Genomic DNA, 25,018 nt, shown 5'->3' with positions numbered 1-25,018 from the left:
GGGGCCCATCTCAAACCCTGCTGTCAGATCCATTTGCGAACCCCAAGATGTGCATCGCTGCTGTGCCTCGGCAGCAGCGGGACCCGCACGCTGGGGAATGCGCACCGAGTCGTCCTCCTCAAAGAACGCTCGGCGGGAGCGGAGCGTCCTCACGGACAGCTTCTCACAATGCTCACAGTCAACCCCCTCGAGAACTGACTGGGCATGCTCCACTCCCAAACAAGCAATGATGTGTGTCCCCACCCGTGATGAAACAAGGGCAGGGAACAACACATCACTTAAACTCTAGCTGGGTTCGCCATAATATATATATATATAGATAGATAGATAGATAGATAGATAAGATAGATAGATAGATAGATAAGATAGATAGATAGATAGATAGATAGATAGATAGATAGATAGATAGATAGATAGATAGATAGATAGATAGATAGATAGATAGAACCAGATTTCCTGGTTGGTGACCTCACCATTGACGTGTTGTCTTTCCATTGGACTGATTATACACGTGCTTCACGACGCAATCACACAGGGGCGTTCCCACCGCGTCTCAACGCAGCTCGAGTTCCCATGAAAGGGAACCTATTTAGAAAGAATTGCTCTTGCAATGAATGACTCTGACAATGTAATTATTTCAGAACAACTTAATTGTCAAATGAAAAACAAGCACATGCAGGACATCTCTCACTTAAAAATGACTTAATGTCATTGAATTATATATATATATATATATATATATATATATATATAGAGAGAGAGAGAGAGAGAGAGAGAGAGAGAGAATAGGTGGGTTGACAGACCAACTCCCTGATGTCTGGTTGATGTTTGCTACCCTTCCTTTCGGCCTGCACGGGGCTGCCGCTACCTTCCAGAAGTTGATGGATGTGATTCTAAGGCCCCACCAGCAGTTTGCCGCCGCCTATTTGGATGATGTGGTCGTTCACTCAGAGAGCTGGGTGGACCATCTCACTCGGTTGAGGGAGGTGCTATCGGCACTGCGTCAGGCTGGACTGACTGCCAACCCCCGGAAATGTCACCTGGGCCTCTCTGAACCACGTTACCTGGGGTACTGAATTGGCTGGGGCCTCATCCTCCTGCAGGAAGACAAGGTAAAAGCAATCCATGAAGGTGGGACCTCACAGACCTAACAAAGAAAGGCCAGCCCAACAAGGTGCAGTGGAGTCCTGCAGCAGAGGAAGCATTCCAAACCCTAAAAGCTGCTCTGTCTTCCTCTCCAGTGATTCATACCCCATATTATAACTTCTCTCAACCCTTCACTCTCCAAACCGATGCCTCTGATATCGGGCTAGGACCGGTCTTATCCCAGACTATCAAAGGAGAAGAACACCCTGTGACGTAAGCTTCACCCTAGTGAACGACCATGTGCCCCTCCAATGGATGTCCAAAGTAAAGGATACAAACTCAAGGGTTACCAGATGGTTCCTGGCACTCCTGGACTTCCACTTTAATGTGAAACACCGGGCCGGAATGTTCCACGGAAACGCTAATGGTCTATCCAGGATGTTCTCGGGCTGGTCAGGTCTGTCAGGGGTCTGTCAGGGGTCTATCAGAGGTCGTCACCATACACCATACTGGTTTTTGAAGAGGCTTTATAGACAGATAGGTTGAGAGTGACTCTTGAGGGACCAGTTCAAGTCAGACAACAGCAGCGGTGGCGAGGGAGTCGTGCTGTGAGCTGCTACCAACAATGTGCAGTGATGGGAATAGCGGCGTTATAGATAAATGGCATTACTAATAGCATTATTACAGTAACGAGTAATCAAATGAATTACTGTTTCCCCCGTTACCGTGAGCGGGCTCGACAGTGCACGAGAGAGACCGAGTGTGTCCGAGAGCGAGCAACATTGCGTGAAAGAGACAGAGGGTGTCTGAGCATTATATAGTTTGTTTATAAATAAAATACACATTTCAGCATTAGAATATTCTTTGTAGCCTATTGGTATAATCTGCACCGTTTTGGTTATACAAATAAAATCTAAAAAACCTTCAGGGAACGTTCTGGGATCATTCTCTTTAGGTTATAAAATAAAAACCCCAAAATAACCTGCAGGAAACTTTCCCATAAAAACATATTTGTTTGACCGGTTGTGAACAGGTGCTAGCCTGGGAAAACCCAGACCACTCTCAGTTGTAACTGAGTTAGGGTCTGGCAAAGTTCCATAGACAATTCATTTCCACAGGGGCGTCTCCAACGGACGTCGGATAGATCTAAAACCAATCAGAGCGATGAATGACATGACGTATGCAGAGCGACGGAGAAACATCTCGAGACTCTCCGGCAATTCTGTTTGTGTTAATGAAAATGACAATTTTAAATCGCTTGAAATAGACGCGATAGCTGATTCGAACGAGTGATGTTCCACGGCGGCATCCATCTTTGTAATGTACAAAATCTGTGTCACTGTCTCTGCTCTGTCGTCATCGTGTAAAGCCCGCCCCAACGTTTCTGATTGGTGCCGCGATTTCGACGGATTGGAAATGGTTTCAATGGGCTCTTTGCCAGACCCACTTGCAGAGCAAATCTAAATTTGACGGAAGTGGTCTGGGTTTTCCCAGGCTAAACAGGTGCAGCAAACACACCTAAATTGGCTGAAATAACCTCTGATGATGACGTTCTCTGGAGGTTATACAAATAAAACACAAAAATATGATTTATTATTATTTATTTTTGGTACATTGTTCAGTATTATAATTAGGGATGTCCAGATCCGATCACGTGATCGGAAATCGGGCCCGATCACGTGGTTTCAGACTCGATCGGAATCGGACGTTACCTCCCGACCAGGACTCGGATATAATATATGTATATATTCTCATTATTTTTTAACACTATAGTTATGCGGTGGCACAGAGCTAGACCCTTTTGACTCCACACAGAAACAGCAACGCGTGTGGCATGACGAATCAAACCATGACGAAAAAATCACTTTGTTGACATCACCAAAAGTGAAGAATTTATGTTATTTATTACTTGATTGTTCAAGCTACCTCACAGAAGTGCTCTGTTTGTTAACAGAGTTGTTGAATGTTAAAATAAGGTGAATTAAATAAAAAATAAGGAACATCCTGGATCTGTTTTTTCGCTCTTCTTTATTCTTTTTTTTATGTATTATAGAAGTATCGGATCGGGACTCGGTATCGGTACATACTCAAAATCAAATGACTCGGACTCGAGGGCAAAAAAACCTGATCGGGACATCCCTAATTATAATGAGATCACTTCTTGTTAAACTGTTTACTTTTGCAAGGAAGAAAATACTTCAAGTAGGCTACAGTATGTCTACCAGTTGTGAAGTTGTGTGACAGTTTTATAATTTTAATTTCCACTACTAAGAGTGTATGTACATTTACATTCATGCATTTGGCAGAAGCTTTTATCGAAAGCGCGTTACATTGCATTTCAAGGTACACATTTACATTTTTATCAGTTCTTGCTTTACCTGGGAATCGAACCCATGACCTTGGCAACAGTCTACTAAGCTACAGGATATATTTTGTATGTATTATATGTATTGTATTATTTATACATTTTTGTTACATTTCTTAAGACTTATTTCCTAGACTTATTTGTTGGCCAGTTGTGGTAATATTAAAATTTCTAAACCATCTATTGTGTTTTATTGGTCCACTATAGTAATGAGAATACTTTCCATGGTAATTAATGACTTTTACAATGATGTAATTCAGTTACTAACTCAGTTACTATAGAAGTAACTAGTAACTAGTAACTATAACTAATTACTTTTTGAAAGTAACATCCCTGTAACAACACTGACAATGAGCAAGATGAATATGATCAGAATATCAACAGGCGTACTTGAAATTGCATAAATGTCTTTGTATTGTAGGACTAAAACATTAAACCAATTTGCATTAATTTATATATAGAAATAAATGGAAATTGGTTTTTAATGTTTTAGGCGTGCAATGCCAAGACATTCATACAAGTGTGGCTTAAGAGTTCAAATATTTTTAAGGCCCACAATATTTGCTTTGTGCAGAATTTTGAAAGTTATATTATAGCAATAAAGTGGATAGGGGTGAAGAAAATCTATATAAAGTTCATAGTTCATAACACAATGGCCTGGTTTCACAGTAAGGGCTTAGATTAAGCCAGGATTAGGCCTAGTTCAATTAGGACATTTAAGTAGCTTTTTTAAACATCCCTTAAAAAAATATTTCTGATGTGCATCTTAAGACAAAACAATGGCACATATTTTACGATATGTCAGCACAAGTTGCTTTAAGTTAAAACAGCGCAAACATGCATTAAAACAGGCATTGTATGATATAGCCTTAAGCATTTTCTGTGAAACCGGGGGTTTGTCTTTTTTCTTCCTCTGGGTAAATGGCCATTATGGTGTGTGTGATGCAACCAAGCATAACTGTCCACTAAAATGCAAATAATTGTAGTTGACAGAAAGAAAACAACAATGTGTAAAGTCTGTTCAAGTTAAACAGCATGTGTCACCTTGATTCGTTGGAAACTGGTAATGTTTTAGGACATTTGTTTATTTGGACAGGGAATTTTCCCACATGATGTTCTCACATTTATAATGTCAACACATGCACAGGGCTGTTCATTTCCTTGCACTTAGGGGCAAAGTGTAGGGATGAGGAAACGGAAAAAAGATCTCCATTCAGACGTCTTATCTCAATTGCTTCCTGAAAACAGGTTAAAGGACCAATCAGTGTATAGCTGGGGAATCAGGTTGTTGCTGTTTAAATAGGAAGTGCTGTAAATTGCCAAAACACCAAGGACTTGCAGGCCTGAGACAGCAGACATTAAGGCCCATGTTTCCTCTATATTCCTGTTTAACAAGCCAACAATCAATCAACTCTATCTCAAACTCTCTTCCTTTAGCAAGTTTAAGACAGGTCCCTGTGTTTACTTGCAACAAAAAGTCATTTCTCAGAGGAACTTAAATCCAAGCCCAAGGTAAACATTAATTGTTTTGGATAACATTTATTTATTTGCATTTGGTAAGAAAAAACAATGTGATAAAATGTTCATGGCAATCAGTTCATGAGCATCTCTATGCACAGTGCATCTGACTGTGCCATCTGCCCATGTGAGAAATTGACAGTAGTAAATCATTTTGACCACTAGGTGGCAACACACATTGTTGTTCCCTTGCATAAGAACTAGTGGAAGGCAGAGCGCTGGACAGTGCAAGAGATAAAAAATTAAGCATACCCTTGGCTTTACGACATGTCATTGTAGTTGAAAAATGCGTCTTTGCTGCAAAATTTTGCAGGTAACAAATATCCATTGTCAATTGTCAATACTGTGGCGGAGCTCAAACAGAAGTAACAAGCTAAGCATCAATCTGCTTGTTAACGTGGCGAATAAGCGTGACCAACTAGAACCAGTTGCAACCAGGGGGGCAGTGTTTCGGAAGACACTGAAGCATCCCCGGGCGCCGCCATTGGCTAGCGGACCCCCACCTGCTGTTAGCATTCCATTGACTCCAATTCATTTTGGCGTCACTTTGACAGCGAATAACTTTACATCTGAGGCGTTTAAAGACACCGTTTGTCCATTGTTTATTTCTAAAGAAACACGAAAATGTATAAAAGGCTCCATTACCTTGTATCTTACGTTATGGCCCCGTAGAAGCAGTTTTTGTAAAAATAGGCTAACGATTGCGTCATACCCGCGCGACTCTGTCGCACAAGTCGAAAAATTACCGTATGGACAGGTAGAGAAGCTCGCAAGCAATCGGGAGGACGTGGAGGCATAAAGTCAAGAGAGAAGCCCATAGAGAGTGATAAAGTTGCTCCCGTTGCTAGCTCATGGACAGCTAATACCCACGCTCTCCGTCTCTGCGAGATTCGGAAGGGAATGATTCAGATTTCTCTCGGCACAGCTACTAGAAGACCTACAGGTTGCTCACGTCACATCTACGTCGTCAAGCTCAGTTTGAGCCTGCGCAGTTCGCCTTGCGATCAGGAAGTGAGTGCTTCTAATTGACTTCATTTCTCTCCGTTGAAACCTATGGGGTCGCTGTGTCCAGTTTATATACTGTCTATGGTTGCAACACACAAAATTCCTATTCACATAGAATACACAAGAATTCACATTCTTATTCCCATTTTTTGACGAATTTGACTGAAGGTAAATGTAACCACACCTTATCACGCCATATTCACTCTGGTAAAACTGACACCATAGAAAACATAATAATCTATACCCTTCTAAATTGTGATTAACAAATACTGGATCAGTGAAAAAAATGTATCTGCCTCGGTGTGATATGAAACCTTACAATATCATTTCTAAGAAAATGTCATCGGTCAACTGAAATTTCAGGATTTCAAAAGAACTTAGCAGTCATTTAGCCAATGGACATTGCGTGGGACATGAGGAGTGTTCTTGTGTTTATTGACTGAAGCCAGACTAGCAGCGCTCATGTTTAATTTACCATCTCTAGCAGCTTTTAAAACAGACAGCCAGACTCAAACACCCAAACTCACCTCCAGAATTAAAGGGTTAGTTCACCCAAAAATAAAAATTCTGTCAGCAATTACTCACCCTCATGTTGTTCCAACCCTGTAAGACTATCGTTCATCTTCGGGGCACAAATTAAGATATTTTTGATAAAATCTGAGAACTGGCTCACTCCTATAGGTAATCGATATTGAATAATGAGCCTACGTTTATCTGTTAAATAAATTATTTAATTTATCTGTTAAATAAAATACCTTTCCTAAGTAATAAAAAGGCCTTCTCCAAGTTGCTTTTACATTTCAAGTCTCTCAGTTTTTGGCATCTCCGAAAAGCCAAGCCAATGTTGATTCTCGTTTTATTGCGAGTTATGTCGCGTCCTTTTTGCCAGCAGACTCTCCTCTGTTTTTTTCTTTACAGAGACGTTATCCAATTTTATTTACTTTTGAACAAAAGAAAGTTACATAGTGTAACTTTTTATCAAATCGTATCCTCCCCCGCAGTTCCTTTTACATGTATGCTCTGTTTATTTTACTTTCACTTTCTGTAAACAAAACTTTACTTTTGTTTACTCTTTCTTGGTTCTCAATTAGTTAACACCTGTTCTGTTTCAGTCAAACATCCTCTGTGTTTGATCCTAAAAAACCCTCAGTGTCCTGTGTTTTATTGTCTGATATTGTCTATGTTAAACGTGGTTGTGTTTACTGTTTCTTCAGACCGTTTTTTTTCTTCTATACTCCTTCGTTGTACTCATCATTACAGCCACCATGACAGTTTGGGAACCTGAGTTTGGAAAACTCTAATATATGCACAGTATAATCTGCTAAAAAGCAAATTAATTATAAGAGTTAAGTTTAGAAAGATGGAAAATAAAAATATATTTATCAAGGAATTTTTTTAATTTCACATAATTAAAGTGTTAAATACAATAGTTCTTAAATAGTAAGTCTCTCGAAATCCTCCTGTTAATTAAATAAATTGTGGCTGCAGGTTCAATTACAATAGGGGTGAGCTGAGCCCAGAGAGCTACTGAAATTACAGGGCACCTCACTATTATCCTTTTAAACAAGGTGCTTAACCCCAGAGTTTCTCCAGAGGGAACGTCCTATTGCTTTTAATTAAAGTGCTCAAATAACTGTAGCCAAGTATATGTGGGCGTATGATTGTAAAAAGCTTTTGTGGATTTAGAAGTGAGTGTATTACATGTTTTATTTAATAGGTAAAATTGGTCTGTATTGCCTTTCATGCATTTCGAACAATAAAACATACTTTACATGGAGGTGTTATACGGATACTTGCATGTGGAAAGCAAAAAATAGACAACCATCTATCCACAGGCAGCTGTCATGCTTCAAATTTAGCCCATAGGTTTGACTATACATGTACTGTAACTGTCTACATCTCCCTCAAGGCCACACTGATTTAAATCTTAATCATAAATAGGGAGCTTTTAGCTTGTGTTCCAAAATGATGAAGAAAATCATCTAGAGAGAGAGACCATGTGCAGGGCTGAATGATGCCAGATCCCCTTAATATCCATGAGAGGGAGATAAATCATACGGTCTCTTAGCTCTAAGTGGTTTGTTAGCTGCATGAATAAATATCTGACACATCGAGTAGGAAAGCACATAATTTAATGAGACTCTGTCACCCACTTGAAAAGCTGACAGATTGTGTAGCTGAAAACAATGGCAGTGTTTGATGCTCGAGCCTGTTTTCTTCTAAGGAGCAGAATTATGGTCTTAGCACTCAGCAACAAAGAAATGTGACATCTTTGATATAAACACATTCAGGCAGCTGTAGAGTGTTATATGGTCACACATCATCGGTGTTGAAACAATTTGACCATGCAATAACCCGGTCCATCTGCCTGAAAGCCTGTGGCCTCTGGTTCAAACTCTCTAAAGCAGCCTGACCAGGCAGTCAAGTGACTTCTTTTCATTCTCTTTCCTGATGGTAAAACTTTCTTTAACTATGTTTAGAATAAAAAAACTACTATACAACTCAAAATATTTTTTGCAGTATGTCAAATGTATTTGTAGTATTCTACCCAGTTAACCTACAGACACAAAATAGTAATGTCAAATGTTGTTAATATGAAGGAATTCCCATATTGATTTATCACAGGTGTTTCCCCTGTATTTTGAATTATGCATTGAATTGTGTTGTAGCCCACTACAGAGTACAATAATAAATTTAAATAATTTGAATTTGTTTGTTTTGTGCTAGATTTGGCATAAATTGGAAAAATGGTCTTGAAAAAGTATTTTGAAGTAAATTATATAAAAGTATATTATATAAAATCAGTTGATAGTATCACAGAGATAAAAAAACAAGCATTGTGCCAGTCTACTACCAGTATAAATCAAATATTCTTCATTTATGTTGAAATAATATATGCACACTTTGAACTGTATGCTCGTCCTCATACAAATCCAATATTTATTGAATCTTAACACTGAGACAATTGTATGAAAAAAATTAACAATGCTTATTTAAAGATGAGATCTTTAGATATGCAACTCTTGGCCCTTAAACGTTAAAAAAAATAACACCAAATGCATCTTATGAAAGTAGTTTGTTTTAGTTATCAATGAATGTGGTTGGAGGTACTGGTGTGACCAAGGATTCAGAATTATCAGAGCCATGATAAGTACTTGGTACATGGAAACCGTGCCTAGTGTAAGTAAGCCCTGTTAATATGTCTATGGAATATTTCAATGAATAAAGTTAAAAATGCAACATTTCTTGCCTTGTCACATTCAGTTGCGAATTAGCCTACATGAGTCATGTAATGACTGCATATAGTCAATACAAACTAGTGGAATTTTATATTTAAAAAAGTGAAGTATTTTGCACAACTAGATGTTACTTTCGGTGGTTTAACATTTCTGTCGTAAAACATATTGTCACAAATTATGTTTACTTCATACATCTTACCATGCACTCTTTCACCGTTAAAACTAAAGCGTTGTGTAGAATTCACACTTGTCTTCTGTGAACAGTAAGGCCCTATGATTGGCCATCTCAATCATTTTGACATTAGGCCGCTAAAGCAGAGTAGGCTAAACATGTAACTTTTTTAAACTGTTTTAGTCATCCTGACAACAAACAGAGCAGTGCCTAAAGGAGTGCAGCAGAGCAGAATCAAGAATATAAAATATTGTGGTGGACAACCATTTCAAATTATTGGGGGGGGAGAAAAATGTTTAGATGAAGTCGTGGAGACTTATTAGGTTTTTACCTATAATTACCATTATCATGAGTGTATTAATCTGATTACATCATTTATTTTACGTCTTACTAAGCTGTTATTTCATACTTCATAAGATTCAAAGCAAAATAAGTTAGCCTTACAAACATTTCATACATAAAACATAAAATAATTTACTTCAAAAGATTGTTTTGACATCCACGCTTGTTTCTTCACAGGAGGAGTAACTAGTATAGGTGTAGAAGGTGTAACTTGGAGGGGCGTGGTTTGTAGTACTGTAGTAACCTTCTCAGCTGGAGGTGAGTCTGGAGGGAGTTTGTCCTCGGGGTTCCCCTCACACAACAGGATTTATGATCATAAATATTCAACATGTTGAATATTTACTATTCGAGATCGGGGTGGCTCCGACGTTCTTCCGAGCAGATTCAGTCACTCTTAACACACCTCAAACCACAGGAAAATTTGATAAAATAACCTTGCCTGAAGGGGAGAAATCAGTCCAAAATCGCCCCGAATATCTTGTAGTGTGCACACAGCGTTAGGTGGTAACAGCCCTGCTCCAATATTCCTAAAAATAACTAAATTAATTAAACAAGACTTTGCCATGTTGATTTCATGGTGACTTTAAAGAAAATGTGAATAAAATTTTATGCAAAGTTTTAGTTATTTTATAAGATTGAAGGTGGTTATTTCAATAGCCTAAACACTAGGTATATAAACACTAGGGCTGCACGATTTTTATGCAAGGTAACGTGAAAATAAGCGGGGCAGTCTCAAATCTGCCCTAATGGCTCTGAATTAGAGTGCTGCAGTTCCATTTTTCACCACATATTTAAATTGGAAAATTGTGAGGCGCTGTAGATCTAAGCAGGGCTCAGGCACTCTCTGCCCCGCTTCATATCATAATACTTGCCTGCCCACTATACGCCTTAAAATAGTAAAAAAATAGTTGGCGAATTCTGAACACATTTACAATTTATTTTTTGATTCAGATTATATAGATGTCTATGTTTTGGATGTATATTTTGGTGGGGCACTGCCCCCACCTGCCCTTACAGATGAGCCGTGGCTGGTTTTAGTCTACTTAGTATTCTCAATGTTGGCAACCAAGACCATTCGCTCTCTCTGCGCTGCAGATAAGCACCGATTCTAACAACACCTACAAACTTGTATTTTGGAGTTTAGCGATGTCATTGTGAAATTCTGCTATAATGAAAGTGTCATACAGCCAGTCTGTGATCATTCACAAGGCAGTATGTTCGGTTTGCTGCTACTAAAACGGCGAGTGAACCTTATCTGTGAGATTAACTGTAATAAATCCAAACATGATTCTTTACCATAGCTATGGTTTGTTATCATGTTTTGTCAGCCCGGTCTAACCCCAAAACGTCATATACTGACGGGTCTTGACCATACGTCAACATATGATGAAAAGGGTACCCCTATAACGTCAATATGAGACGCAGACATAAGCGCACCAGCAGCGCCTCCTAGCGGTACCCTAACGCATACCTAAACCCAACCATACCCGAATCGTCACACATGGACGTTAAAGGGTACCCTTTTCGTCGTATGTTGCCATATGGTCAAGACCCGTCAGTATGTGACGTTTTGGGGTGAGACTGTGTTAGTTTTGTGAATAAATGCGGTACGTGCAATGCAGCCTCTGTGCTACAATTCAAAGTAAAATATTTACATAATTTGGAACTAATTAAATTGATATTAGGACACTTTATCATGTTTTTAGCTTTTGAGAGAAGCTTCTTGGTGTTTTACCAGTTTTCATAATGTAAAGCATTTGAAAACTACAAACCATTTCAATGATGGATGTAGATACAAGAAATATAAAATATCTATATCTGTCAAGACAAGCACAAAAAGCACTCACCAAATGCATTATCCGAAGTCGTATTAATGGCGAACAGTGTTCAATTTCCTCAATACAATTGTAATCAATACCATTTTTGTATTGATTTCACGTGTGATAAAGTTGTCGAAGTGTGCATTACAAGTCCTGAAAAGTGAAGCCAAAGCATTCCAGTCGCTGCCTGGTGGCTGGCTGCCGCATAGGTCTTAAACCCCGGCCCCTTCATGAGATTGAATGGGACACAAGTCAAACTAAAAAATCCAATTACATTTCAAATAATTTCCAACAGTGTTTTCTCTTATTTTAGATACTTCTCACCACGCAGACCATATGTTAAAGGATTAATTTTCCCAATAGGTTTTAGTTCGTTTTTGAAGCTATAAAGACAGGGTGGGTCAGAGCCGTTAAATCTTTATGATGTCCATCTTTTTTACAGCTAATGAGTCGAATCAGGTGTGTTTGATTAGGGAGACAAAGAAAACGTGCAGTGTTGGGGGTCCTTCAGGAGAGGATTGGGAAACACTGGCCTATGGCATCATCACTAGTGCGACCCGGAAGTATATAAGGGGAGCCTGGAGAACATGTCAACAGCTTTTTCATCTTCAAGGACTATTTTGTTTGTACATTTCAACCTGAAAACTTAAAAAGGTAATCATGGCTTGTGAAAAACGCTTCAGGAAGTGTGTGCATTCGTGTCTAAGATATTGATGCTTGATGACACACAACTTGTGTGTTTATTGTTTGGGCTTAGAGCATGCACGATCAGTTCCTGAGGGATTGTGCCACTGTGCCACTGTGAGTTTTTTTCCCTTGAGAAAAAATTCACTCTCGTCTGCTCTCTTCTTGAGGGAAGAGGGACAGACATCTGTACCAGGCGATTGAGGTCCCACTCGCGCAGAGGCAGAGCAGAGACTGGAATCATGGGGTTTTTCAGAGGGAGCTCGCTAAGGAGGTTGAGAGAGTTGTTAATCTCTCACACCCTTCAGAGACTCACGAGAGTGAGCTGCAGGATGTGTCACTAAAATCCTCTGATCCAGCAGCGAATGCTCTGCTGTGTATAAAAACTACCAGCCCAAGAGAGCAGGAGATGGCGGATGAGGGTATAAAGAGGATATACAACCCAAACCCTCACAGCCACCCTGCACGTTAAGCTGTTGAGTGTAATGGTATCGCGCTTCAATGAGGCTTCTGCTGTTGTTGGAGCGCGTGAGGGAAGAGACCGCTCGTGACAGACTTGACGAATGGTTTCTTTCCAGCCATAAAGCTCCAGCTCTCGTGAGCCTTCCATTCCTGCCGGATCTACACAATGAGATCAGAAAGGCATGGAAGAATCTGTATTCAGCGAACTACACTGATATTGAGGGGATGTGCGAACACGGTTATGTGTCGATTCCCAAATTGACAAGATGTTCGCAAACTATCTCACGGATGGAGAGGCATCGACACTAAGTGCTCTGGCCCACTAAAATATGACAGTACGCTTAAATGGCAGGGCATACGCAGTGGCAGGTCTGGCTGGTGATGCCTTGCACACAATGACAGTGTTGGAAGCATACCAGGCTGATCTGTTGACAGATTTGAAGCATTTAAATCTCTCACCCCAAGCGCAGCCTGAGGCTGGACCTATTATGAGTTATTCATTAAATTTGGAACCCTTCTGTAGGTCTGGCTTCGGGTTTGGTAGTAAGTGCGCTCTTTCGTGCTCTTTTGGTGATAGGCCTCCATTTTGTGAATGTTGTTTATGCCATCGCACAATGGGCAGCAGGTTGAGCTCTGTAGGTCTTCTCCCTTTACGTGAGTTTTTGGTAAGGTTGAATAATAGGCCACGGTTCGCTGTTAGAAAGTATTAAGGGGTTTTAAATATGGTTTTCATAGAATGGTGAAATTAGGGCCCTGAAGTTCCCACATATAGGTAGGCTATGCAAATCCTTCCAATAGGCCTCCTTCTTATAGGTTAGAGTCGTCAGGCTTATATAACGGGTAGTGGCAATCTGTAGTAGTGAACAGGTTGGCTGTATGGAAAATTCTCTAGTGAGGCCACCGGTCATCCGAGCACCTAATAGACATTTTTTTTGTGTGAGATGACTCCCTATCGGGAGTTATTCTACTGAGGCCACCGCTCTGTCAAGCTCTAGATAGAACTACAAAGTCAAGCATTGGCCCTCTTCAGGCAACCTTGATAGCCACCTTATACTAGAGCAGCAATTCTCTTCTCACTTTAGAGAGTCGTTGAGATTATAGCTCTGAACTTCAGTCACTTTATAATCGAGTATCGGCCCTCACGGAGCCGCATCAATTTCTGGCTTAGGCTTAGTGACAGGGAAATTGGTGGCGGTTTGCTAAGCATTCTCGCCTCGAGCCTCTCAGTATCTAAGTTCCTTAGAGCTAGAGCCCATCAGGATAAATGATTCCTGTAAATCTAGTTGTTCCCTAGTACTGGCCTCCTCTTACTACAAGAGTCATCTAGCCAAGGCCCGTCTTTTGCACAAGGCGTAAAAATGCTAGTGGTGTTACAGTGTAGATAGCAGCATAGTAAGTCGATGTTTTACAGCAGAAACGACAACATTGAAAGTCTGTTTTAGCGAATCAGTGCGCAGTATTCAGGTCAGGTGACAAGGCTTTGAAAAGAAGCGCTAGCTGAGAGGAGTTTCGTCAAAGCTGACTAAAAGTGATCGAGGATGGATTTCAATGAACTTGATGAACCCGACCTGTGATATCTTCTTTGGGGTGTAAAAGGAAAAATAAAACCTGAAACTTTTTCACGGAATCTTGCTAAAAAAGGACGTTAGTGGTGAGGAAAAAGCTCTCTATATTGAGTGTACGTTAATTACAACAACAACGTTTGACAGGCGTCTATGTCAGCTGAGGCCTGAGGAGATTAAAGGGGTGGTTCTGGATTTTGGACATCAGACCTCATTTTCAAGTTTGCCTGGTTGTTATTCATCAGTGGAGACATTTTTCAAAAAAATTCATCCAGTCTTTACAGTTGCATAGTTCGCCAGTGCTAGGCTAGCGCGAGTCAACGGTATCTGCTAGCCTGCCATTAAAAACAGTTTTACCCACTCCACAGTACACCAAAAGCAAATAAATTATAACGCCAGACTATCGATGTAAATGTCTATTGAGAGAATAATGTTAGTAATCAAAGTACTCTTGCATCTCAATGATCGCATTACATTTACAGGAACTATTTTCTCAGCAGCGGCGGAATTTTACTTTGCTCCGGTTAGTAGTACTGCGCCGAAAAGTAAACACAGAACAGAAGCGCACTAGCCTACAGTCGGGACGTCTAGCTAGCTAGTAGTAGACTTGAACAACGATATTGAAAAACATTCGATTGTAAACTAAGGAAGTGGCAACATGGTGATTCGTTGTGCATTTCGAAATTGTAAAAATTAACTAAATAGATGGTCACCAAAAAGTTTCCACAAATTTCCATTGAGAGATCCAGAAAGGAACCAACTGTGGCTTCTTGCTGCTGGCTTGGACAACGAGACACCGGCAGAGAGTCTACTAAAGTTGCGAATTTGTAGTGATCATTTTAGACCAGACGACTTTGAAAAACCCTGTTATCGAAACGTTCACTAGTCACTGACAAGGAATGCAGTTCAAGCCGTCTTTCCAGATGCACCAACAGCTACAGATGAACAGGTAGTTTGATTTCTAACATTATTCTCTCAACAGACATTTACATCGACAGTCTGGCGTTCTAATTTATTTGATTTTGTTGTACTGTGGAGTGGGTAAAACTGGCAGGCTAGCACATACCGTTGACTCACGCTAGCCTAGCACCGGCGAACTATGCAACTGTAAGGACTGGATGAAATTTTTTGAAAACTGTCTCCACTGATGAATAACAACCAGGCTAAACTGAAAATGAGGTCCAATGTCCAAAATCGTGAACCACCCCTTTAACGTTACAAAGATTAAACAAGTGTTTTATTATGTATCATAGCAATTACTTCGCTTTGTTTAACTCTGAAACATTAATGTGGAGTTTTTTGCTTTTTCCCAAAAAAAAAAAAAAAAAAAAAAAAAAAATATATATATATATATATATATATATATATATATATATATATATATATATATATATATATATATAAATACTTTCAATTAACTTTCATTTTATAAGTTTCCTGTATTTTTTTAGTTGTTATTACTTAATCAAAACAACCCAGCTGCAGTTTGATTGATATTCAAATGCACAATAAAAAATAAAAAACATGATATATGAAAATGACCAAGAACGGAGTTATCTGTTTTTGCAAATGAACTCTTCTGTTATAGAGTTAATTTGCAAAAACAGATAGGCCTAACTCCATTCTTGTTTATTTTCATATAACGTTATCTTATAAATGTCCCAACTGGGAGAGGGTGTGCAATTTTCAAAGAGTTTAATTCAACTTCCATGTAATATATTTTTGGATGCATTTGTGAGTTAATAAACGTAACTGGTTGTGTACACTTGGACCATAATATCTAAATATCGATTAATCGATCGATATAGCCCTGAATCGAATCGAATCGTAATCATATAGCTGAATTTTTTTTAGGTATCGCAAATATCGTATCGCTGGCTGAGAGAATCGATATCGTATCGTATCGTATCGTATCGTATCGTGATGAACTGTCCGATTTACACCCCTATTTGCTACCCATAGCTCGTATGATATCACCCTTCACCACACAGGCTCAGATAGAGACAGATTAGTTACTCCCTCCCACTAGGGATGGTTGAGTATGCTCCCTTAAAGCCGAAGCACTGCCTGGGCTGACACCCGTGACATTCGAAGCTGTAGGCCTTACAGTAGGCCTCCTCGATAGTCCGGTAGCGTAAGATTGTGCTCCCCTTGCTTTAAAGGGTCGATAGCACTTATGCTGAGTACACTGCCTGTTGGCAATGTAAACCTTAGAGCTGGAGGCGCTCCCCTTATTAGGGTCCCTTTCAGAGTACCCAGCCTCCACAGGGCCCTGAAGCACTGTGTAGATCCAGGATCGAGTAGAGTCACTCCCCTCGTTTGCAAGGGTTAGAAAGCGCTATGCTGAGTTCTACTCTCCAGGATGCCCGTCTCTATGATCCGTTCTGTGAGTGATTACTACCACTTGAAGGCGGATCCCCAACGAGTTGGATGCTTAGCATTGGAAAGGCAAAACCTAGCCTGGTCAATACTTATCAGGTTTTGAGTATAGTGTTCCAGAATCTATTTGAGGATCGGTCTGTATGAATACTTAGTTCCCTAAGTCTGGTCAGAAGGCCGAAGGACTCTCACGAGGCCTCCCTGTTAGATCAGCCCTAGAACTGGAGGCGCTCCCCTATTAGTGTCCCTTTCAGAGTGCCCAGCCTCCACATGGCTTTGAAGCATTGTGTAGATCCAGGATTGGGTAGAGTTACTCCCCTCGTTCGAAAGGGTTAGAAAGCGATATGCTAAGTTCTACTCTCCAGGATGCCCGTCTCTATGATCCGGTCTGTGAGCGATCACTGCCACTATCTGCAGTCCTCCCTATCAATGCCTCCCTAGGTGAGGCAAAATATGTTAGAGACTCTGTTTAGGAAACAGACAGGTTGTTGGCAAGACACAGACTCCCTGGTGGCATGTGGGGTTGACTTCATGTCGCCCTCAGAAAGTGACTGGATGGGACTCCTTTGGACCCCCTGTGTAATGATCTCCAGAGCGCTATTTTCATTCTGGCCAGTAGGGGTCGCTCTCCATGTCATACTTCTTCCAGAACTGTGGATGGCGCTTGTATCATGAACACTAGTCTCTCCACTCCTGAAGGAGGCGCCATTACCCCTAACATGTTCTAAATCCTTCTCATCAATCCTGATTCCCCACACCTGTGTTTGACCCTTTATAAGTCTTTTTGTTCCCTGCCTCTGTGTTCAGTCTTGAGCCATTTATCCTGTGTATCCTGCTGCCTGTCTTTGAGTTAAGTGTATCTCTTGTTGAATATTTTTGGACCCTCGTGTCTGTTTTTGTTTTCACTGTTTTATGGAAGCTCGGCTCTCCTAGTTTATTTGTATTTTGTATCTTTTATTTCTCTAGTAAAGATTACCTTTATTTTTTGAAGACTCAAGTCTCCTGGCTCTTTTGATCTTCTGCTATTGGGTTTACGTATTCGGGAGTTAGCTCAGTGAGTTACCACTCACACTTAGAGCACCGGAGACCTGGGTTCAATCCCCACCAAGGGCAACTCCTTACAGCAAGACTGAACCATGGAAGAAAGCCCAGCAGAAGAGTCTTCACCACCCACTAACGTCGAACGCATCCTGACTGCACTCTCTGAGCAGGCCACAACTATTCAGCGACATGATCTGGCTCTGTCCCAAGCCTCTTTACCCCAGGAACCACAACAGTCTCTTGGTCCTCTATCCAGATCCACACTGGCTCTCCCTTCTGAGCCCAGATTACCAGCCCCAGAGCGGTTTGACGGCACCCCTGAGAGATGCAGAGGATTTATTACCCAGTGTACTCTGGCCTTTCAACTTCAACCCAGCAGTTTTCCCACTGAGAACAGTAAGGTTGCCTACATTATCACCCTCCTCACAGGCAAGGCACTCGACTGGGCCTCAGCTCTGTGGGACCAGATGTCTCCTCTTACCATAAACAGTCAACAGTTCATTGAGGAGATGAAAAGAGTGTTCCAACACCCAGCCAGTAGGGGAGACGTGGATCACCGCCTGTTGAATCTCTCTCAAGGAACCCGGAGTGCGGCTGAGTTCGCCATAGAGTTTCTTACTCTCGCAACAGAGAGTGGCTGGGATCAACGAGCCCTAAGAGCAACCTTTCACCACGCGTTGTCCCCCAAGCTTAAGGACGAGTTAGCATTCAGAGACCCTGCTCCTGATCTTGAGTCCCTTATTGATGTGGCCATCCGGGTCGACCATCGCCTCAGAGAACACCAGCTGGAACGCCAGCGGGAGACCAGCTTACTTGAGGCCGCCAATCCTGTTCAATTGTCTTTTGCCCCCGGTGACCTAGAGGAGCCTATGCAGCTTGGGGGAACCCGGATATCCCAGGCCGAACGCAATCGAAGGATTAGAGAGAGATGCTGCCTCTACTGTGGCAAACCAGGCCATTTTCGCATGGAGTGTCCTGAGCTGTCGAGAAAAGCCAAGTCTCGTCCTGGAGTAGGGAGGCCGGGGCGAGAATAGGAATCATCCCCTGCTCTGCGACCTCGGGCTTGACGATCCAGGGCACTATCACCCAGGGCCAGCGACACCATCAAATATGTGCCTTTGTTGACTCAGGGGCTTCTGGGAGTTTTATGGACATTAGATGGCCCAGAGTCTTGCTATTTACCCTGTGACTCTCCAAGAACCCCTAAACATTACTGCAGTTGACGGCAGCCCGTTGGGATCAGGTCGGGTCACCCAGTGCACTCCACCTCTTCAGCTACAGGTGGGGGACCACCAGGAATGGGTACAGTTTTTCTTAATTCATACCCCTAAACTCCCTATAATCCTTGGCTTCCCATGGTTGACTGCTCACAACCCACATATTGACTGGTCCCGAGGAGTCGTCAGAGAGTGGGGAGCCAACTGCCAGGTCTCGAGTACTGCTTTCTGTTGTTCCTCTGAGCTACTTAAGACCTTTCAAGAACCCTTGCTAGCCAACCTCAAGAACAACCCCCTTTTTATGGTCAAAGCCCCGTCTATGGAGATCATGGCCGTTCCCAGGATGGAACCTGTCACTAACAAGTTTCCACTTCACCCTCCCAAGCCACCGCAGGTTCCCCCAGAATACACAGACCTCCTTGAAGTTTTCAGTAAAGTCCAAGCTGCCACCCTACCTCCTCACAGACCTTATGACTGCGCTATTGAACTTATGCCAGAAACTTGTCCACCCCGTGGAAGGCTCTACTCCCTCTCGGGCCCAGAGAGATTAGCTATGGACAAGTACCTTAAGGAAGCCCTGGATAGCGGGTTCATTCTTCCCTCCACATCACCGGAAGGAGCCGGTTTCTTCTTTGTTGAGAAGAAGGATGGTAGTCTCTGACCCTGTATCGATTATCGGGGCTTAAATAACATCACCATCAAGAATCGTTACCCCCTCCCACTTATGACCACAGCTTTCGAGGTCCTGCAGGGGGCCACCATCTTTACTAAACTGGACCTTCGAAATGCATACCATCTGGTCAGGATCCGGGAGGGGGATGAATGGAAGACGGCATTTAATACCCCTACAGGCCACTACGAGTACCAGGTAATGCCATTCGGCCTAGTTAACGCTCCAGCTGTCTTCCAGGCTTTTATTAATGATGTGCTCAGAGAGATGCTTAATACTTTTGTGTTTGTTTACTTGGATGATATTCTGATATTCTACCGCAACCTCAAAGATCATGTTCAGCATGTCAGACAGGTCCTTGCCCAGCTGTTGAAGCACAAGCTGTTCGTTAAGCTGGAGAAGAGCGAGTTCCATGTCCCAGCTGTCTCATTCCTTGGCTTCTGTGTGTCCAATGGTAACCTCCAGATGGATCCTGGCAAGATCCGAGCAGTCTTGGACTGGCCCCAACCCACTTCAATCAAACAGGTATAGCGGTTTCTGGGGTTCTCCAATTTCTATAGGAGGTTCATAAGAAATTTTAGTTCTGTTGCAGAGCCTCTCTCCGCACTGACAAAGAAGTCAAACAGGCCATTCATATGGACCAGCAGAGCTTACCATGCATTTAAAACACTGAAACAACGCTTCACATCTGTTCCCATCCTAATGCTCCCAGACCCAGAATTGCCTTTTGTGCTGGAAGTGGATGCCTCAGATGTGGGGGTAGGAGCTGTCTTGTCACAGAGAAGTAAGAGCAATCACAAACTTCACCCATGTGCCTTTTTCTCTCGCCACCTAACCCCTACTCAGAGAAACTATGATATTGGGAACCGGGAATTGCTGGCCGTTAAGATGGCGCTGGAGGAGTGGAGGCACTGGCTGGAGGGGGCCAAACACCCTTTCCTCATCTGGACAGACCATCAAAACCTCACCTACATCCGGGATGCTAAGAGGTTAAACTCACGACAGGCCCGTTGGGCCCTCTTTTTTAACCGATTCAATTTCACCCTCTCTTATCGCCCAGGTTCAAAGAATCTCAAGCCAGACGCACTCTCGAGGCAGTTTGAACCACCTGAGAGGGAATCCTGTCCAGAAACCATCCTCCCCACATCCAGGGCGGTAGCCCCCATCCAGTGGGATATAGAGACAACCGTCAAGAGAGCCCAACAGCAACAGCCTGATCCAGGTAATGGCCCAGCAGGGCGACTCTTTGTTCCTGATCGTATGCGCTCTGAGGTCTTGCTGTGGGCACACGCTTCCCTCCCCTCTGGACACCCGGGAACCACTAGAACCTGCAAGCTGATCCAGAGAAAGTTCTGGTGGCCCAAGTTACGACGAGATGTTGGGGCCTTCGTGTCTGCCTGCTCCGTGTGCGCACAGAACAAGGAGCCAAGGATCCGCCCTCAAGGCTTGCTGCACCCACTGCCTATCCCAAGACGTCCCTGGTCTCATATCTCCCTGGATTTCGTCACGGGCTTGCCTCATTCACAGGGAAACACGGTAATCCTGGTGGTGGTGGACAGACTTTCTAAGACTTGTCACCTCTTACCCTTACCCAAGCTCCCCACAGCCAACCAGACTGCAGAATTAATGATGAAACACGTGTTCAGAATTCATGGCTTTCCCCAGGATATGGTTTCTGACCGGGGCCACAGTTTACATCCCGGTTCTGGAAGGCGTTTGGTCGGCTCATCGGGTCCTCTATCAGCTTGTCCTCTGGCTTCCACCCCCAGTCCAATGGCCAAACTGAGAGGGTAAATCAGGAGATTGAGAAGACACTAAGGTGTCTGGTCGCTGACAACCAATCCACTTGGAGCTCTCGACTTATGTGGGCTGAGTTTGCTCATAATACCCTGTACCATTCTTCTCTAGGCATGTCCCCTTTTGAGTGTCTGTATGGTTTCCCTCCCCCTCTATTTCCCGGACAGGAGCCAGAGGTTGAGGTCCCAGCTGCCACACAGCTAGTGCGCCGGTGTCGACGTTCCTGGAAGAGGGCTCGTGCTGCTCTAGTTAGGGTGGCTCGACTACAACAGAGGCAGGCTAACAAACGCCGGAGGGCAGGACCCACGTTTCGCCCAGGACAAAGAGTGTGGCTCTCTACTCGAGACCTTCCCTAGAATCCCGTAAGCTGGCTCCACGATACATCGGCCCCTTTAAGATCCTCAAGAAGATTAACCCGGTTTCGTTTCGACTCATTCTGCCCAGGTCTATGAAGATTCACCCCACTTTCCATGTTTCTCGATTAAAACCAGTTGTTTGTTCCACTTTGTCTCCAGGCAGGAAGTCTGCCCCAGCTCCCCGCATGATTGATGGACAGCCAGCGTACATGGTCCGCAGGCTGTTGGATTGCCGCCGGATACGCGGAAAAGAAGAATACTTGGTAGACTGGAAGGGTTATGGCCCGGAGGAGCGGACATGGGTTCCAGCTCGGGATATTTTGGATCCGGCTCTCATCTCAGAGTTTCACCAAGAACGAGAAGACCATCTAGGGAACGTCAGGAGCCGTTCTTAGGAGATGGGCTCCTGTAATGATCTCCCGTGTATCCTGCTGCCTGTCTTTGAGTTAAGTGTATCTCTTGTTGAATATTTTTGGACCCTCGTGTCTGTTTTTGTTTTCACTGTTTTATGGAAGCTCGGCTCTCCTAGTTTATTTGTATTTTGTATCTTTTATTTCTCTAGTAAAGATTACCTTTATTTTTTGAAGACTCAAGTCTCCTGGCTCTTTTGATCTTCTGCTATTGGGTTTACGTATTCGGGAGTTAGCTCAGTGAGTTACCACTCACACTTAGAGCACCGGAGACCCGGGTTCAATCCTTACACCCTGGCCATATTCCCTTAAAGGAACCCCTTTCATGGAAGTTGTTGGTTCCAAAGCCTTTGAGCATCATTGGTAGGCCTTCATTGTATCAGATACCTCTTTGAGGCTTATAGCTTGGGCAGTGGCCATAGGGAATACTGTCACTAACAGCCTGTATGTGACCCGAAGGGGGAGTGTTTTTGTCATTTCAGTGAAACTGACGTTTTTTTACTTTTTTGTCACAGCCATAATTTGACATGCACTCCCCTCAGCATGGAACAGGGTAGATCGTCCCCCATAGCGGTCTGACGCAGTGCGAGTTCCCTTTCGAAAGGGAACGTCTCAGGTTACGACTGAATTCTCTGAGATCAGGGAACGAGACACTGCATCTTTTCGCCATGCCTTGGGATGCCTGCTGAACAGCAAATTGTTGACATGTTCTCCAGGCTCCCCTTATATACGTCCGGGTCGCACTAGTGATGATGTCATAGGCTGTCGCCGGCCAATAGAATTGCTGTGATTAGATAAGTGTTTCAGACACCGGTTCACACGGAGGCGTTCCCCATAGCATTCTGACGCAGTGTCTCGTTCCCTGTTCTCAGGAAACATAGGTTACAGTCATATGTTCACTTTTACAGCCTCGTTATGCTTATAATTGTGCTCTTATAAACTATTTTAACTCAAACTTTCTGGGAAAATGTTTTTTAGATCAAAACTGAAAGAGTTGTCAGGAGCTTAGTGATGGTAATATTGAAGTCGTGGGACCGTGGTGTAGTTCGTTTATAGCATACCTTTAGCTCTTTTACTTCTGTAGACTGCATTTAGGCTTCAAAATTCATAAAAGTTGTGTTCATATGTCAAAATTCTCTTGATGAACAAAACGTATCATAAACTTTTGTTGATCACAGCCTTGCGAGCAATAGCTCATTTCACCGTCTAGCTTAACTATAGACTCAATATAGTCCGGCTATGAGTAACCCACTTCTAGGCAAAATAACCTTGAATTTGGTTACATCTAATTTTTTGCCAAAATAACTTGCGAGATGTAAGATATTCCATCATGTAAGCAAAGTCAAAAGTGATAACAAAGTGTTTGGTTTCATGTTCTATGTGTACCCTGTGAGTCTATTCTTGGGCCATGGTTAGACATCTATTACATTTTCAATGACAGCCCAAATTTTGCCTTGTTTTAGCCTAGGCGTCAGGGCTGTGTTTGGACAGATATTAGATGTCTTTTAAATGCAGAAGTGCTTGCTTGGAGAGCTTGTTTTTTGTGATAATCCAAAAGCCTGTGGAAAAATCCTATTGGGTTTTTGTCGAGGTATATATAGATATAGTATATGTTTATATGAAAAGGGTTAATGTAATAAAGGCCATTTCATATATCGCGTCTTATTTACTAACTTCACCTAATAGAGTGGTGCAGATATGACGTCACTTCGTAGAAGTGAAATGGCATTAATTACATTAACCCTTTTGATATAAACATATACTGTATATCTATATATAAACATTGCTTAAATTTATTGCAGCTTTTTTACAGATCCTCCTCAGATCTCATTCTAATCTGCTTCTAAGGATACTGTGTAGTATGTTAAAACACACACACAGTGTTGTTGACCAGTAACTTAGACAACAAGAATGGCAATTAGCTGTGAACTAACATGAAGAACCCAGTGAGGGTTTGCACTGCTTAGTTCCAGTAATGTTCAACTGCAAGAATGTCCTGCGTGATGTTGCCATCGCAAATCAAACAGCTCCCTTCCCGTCCTTGTTTAATTAGTTTGTCTTGTCTGAAACCTGCAATAACCTTGTTTCCAGGCAGCATTTCATTATAATCCTGACATATAGTATGTGCACTGCCATATAAAACTGTTCCTGAACGACAAGGTCTCAGTAAGAGATGTGTCATATTTCCTCTTCATGAAAAGACCTTACAATACTTGTCAGGTTTGTAAAACTTTGAAACCTTCAATAAATCCTTTAAAATGTATTTTATTGGCCGAAAAACAAAAGAAGCAATAGTTAGGCATTTCTTATTGATGAATATCTAGTCAATATTTAACTAATACTAAAGGGAGCATTTCTATACCCCATGTCTATCATCAGAATTGCATTTGCCCATGTGTAATGCAGCTTTAGAGTCGAAACATATGCCCCTGTTTTGTAAACTTTGTTTCCATAAAACCACAGGGGGACTCAGTGCTGGGCTACGAAACATCTATTGGGAGTCATAAAGATCTCCATTGTCATGAAAAAGGCAAATAGTTAGGAAAGGACTCACTGAAGTCAGCGACATAATGCTTGTGGGTATAAGGACTTGCTTGCAAACACATCCATCTAGACGATTCGTGCACAACCTGTGCCGTGCCGGACTACAGGTGGACCAGAGAAGCATTAGACTAGGATTATCTCAACACAGGATCAATTCCAGATGTGCACAGTTTGCATTTATAAATGGCCTCCAGACGAATGCGCTTTATTAAACCGATTACCTCCACGTGGGATAAATTTGTTTCCGCAATGATTAGCTAGAAACGACCTGTGTTTACAGCAACATGGGTAGTGGTAGTGCAGGCTAATGTTTCTGTTGACAATACACTTTATTTGAGGGACAATTGTT

The sequence above is a fragment of the Phoxinus phoxinus genome (assembly GCF_949152265.1).
Source record: "Phoxinus phoxinus genome assembly, chromosome: 3".
In the NCBI taxonomy this organism is placed as follows: domain Eukaryota; kingdom Metazoa; phylum Chordata; class Actinopteri; order Cypriniformes; family Leuciscidae; genus Phoxinus; species Phoxinus phoxinus.
This window is presented reverse-complemented; position numbering follows the sequence as displayed.